Source organism: Mastomys coucha, unplaced genomic scaffold (genome assembly GCF_008632895.1).
Source record: "Mastomys coucha isolate ucsf_1 unplaced genomic scaffold, UCSF_Mcou_1 pScaffold11, whole genome shotgun sequence".
Taxonomy (NCBI): Eukaryota; Metazoa; Chordata; class Mammalia; order Rodentia; family Muridae; genus Mastomys; species Mastomys coucha.
This window is the reverse complement of record NW_022196893.1, coordinates 6246342-6248236: the sequence shown is the minus strand read 5'-3', so window position 1 is coordinate 6248236 and position 1895 is coordinate 6246342. Positions and strand designations below refer to the sequence as shown.

Genomic DNA, 1895 nt, shown 5'->3' with positions numbered 1-1895 from the left:
CTTTCTGCCGCGACTCAAAACCCATCATCTGCCTCTGAAGTGCTGGGATTAAAGGTATGTGCCACTACCGCCTGGGCCGACTGTTGTGTTTAGAAAAGGAAAAGGAAACCAGGCATGTGTTTGGTGGAGGCATGGTATGATGATGGGGAAGGTGGTGCCTCTGAGGGCTCATGCTGAGCCATTCCTTCCCCCTAAGGTACCAGCCATAGAGTGGAGTTAACATACAGCATGGGGAGGAGACTTGAGGTTGTTCAGAGAAACAGAGAAAGTGACAAAGAGAGACAGAGACAGAGACTGAGAGAGGCAGAGATCAACAGAGGCCATGTGGAGAGAGAGAGGGAAGGAAATGGGGAGAGGAGGGACCGAGGGGAAAGAGAGGAAGAGAGCAAGAGAAGAGAATGAGGAGGGTTAAGCAGCCCCTTCTATACTGAGTCAGGTTTACATAGCTGTTGCCAGGTAACCAGGGGATAGCTAGCCTAGAAGAAATGCAGGAGTGTGTGTGCTCCTTACTCTAGTCAGGCTTAGGACTACACAAATCCACAGAAACAAGCCAAGTCATGATAAAGTCAGTCAGGTTTCTGTTTCTCACCAGAGAACTGTCTTCTTAGAAATCATATTATTGGCAGTCTGTTATCTACCTGATCCACTTGGAAGCCCCCTGACCCTAGTGTGGCACTTCCTAAACCATCCCTTTCCTCACCTGCCCCTGACTCAAGCTATATAATCTAGATCCTCTATTTCAATAAAGGAGCTGTCCTTTTACACAGTCTTCCACATCATTCATACCCACCATACACACTACCCTACAACACCCTGCTCCCAGCTCTTCTGCATCCTGAAACCAGTGCCCATGGTGGAGGGACAAGTGGCATTTGGAGGAAGTACACTTAGTTAACATGAAACCTTTGCTGTATGACTCAAGAGGGTGAAAGAAGCACAAGTGACCTTGACTACTTAACAGATGTCATCATTCTCTGAGGAGGGGAATGAGCTTGGCTAATGTTTGACAGTGTGACAGTATTCAGGCCTGTGTTTGAACTGGAAGGCAGGAGAGAAGGCTGGGTGTGTATTTGTCTTGCATGTAACTCTCTCTGCAGAAGGCCTGGCTTCTCTAACACAAGCCTGGCAACATCTGGTCCCTCTAACTCTTAGAATATTCAAGTACACTGTTGCCATCTCCATTAAGAGTTAACTCAAGTGGCCTGTCAGTAATTTGGGCAGGGATCCATCACTGAGGGAAGTAGATCCCCAACAGTGGTGGTGGGTGGAAAGTGGAGGACTCATGAGAACCCCTAGTTTAAGACGTTCAGAGAAACAGTGCCCTACACTGTGGTTATATGGCCTTTTCCTCCAAAGAGAAGGTGATGGCCCCATTGCCATCCTGGAGTAGGGATAACATTGGCCCAGGAGCCCTGGCAATGGAGTCAGAAGAGCAAAACTGCAACAGGTCTGTGATACTGGGCAGAACTCTCTACACTTAGAAGGGAAGACTGCGACCTGCGGCTCCAGCCATCAACCCTCCTGCTCTTCTCCATTCACCAGTGGTCTCAGAAGATGCTAGAATATAGAGGAAACAGGAGTACCTGAAAGAGGGAATCTTATGTCAGTGCTTTTATGATGGGGTGAGACTCTGTAGTGACTTAGCTGCTCACAATTTATGCACATTCCTGTATGTGACCTCACCCATCCTCTGTAAGAAAAAGCCCCATGAACTCATTGGATGGTGACATTGGGAGGGATTGTCACTTGGATCTTTCATTGATGCCACATGTTTGTTTGCATAGGTTTTTTTTTCCTACTTCTCTGCTTCACATACACATGTTCATTCATGAGCCAATGCCTAGCACAGCATGTGAAGGGATTACAGAGACATTTCTTGCTTGCTCTCTTCCTCC

The 1895-nt window shown here is 47.5% G+C and overlaps 1 protein-coding gene across 2 annotated transcripts in view; it reads left to right on the top strand.

The window, feature by feature from the left end:
* Positions 1 to 1895, top strand: part of LOC116073936 (lymphocyte antigen 6G-like) — a 27332-nt gene that overhangs the window by 22119 nt on the left and 3318 nt on the right. The window contains exon 1 of one of the 2 annotated variants that reach the window (XM_031346312.1): positions 7 to 54. The exons of the other annotated variant lie outside the window; for it this stretch is intronic. The gene's annotated coding sequence lies outside the window, so the exon portion shown is untranslated. Of the gene's footprint in view, positions 1 to 6; positions 55 to 1895 lie in introns of those variants that run through there. 2 annotated transcript variants of the gene reach the window in all.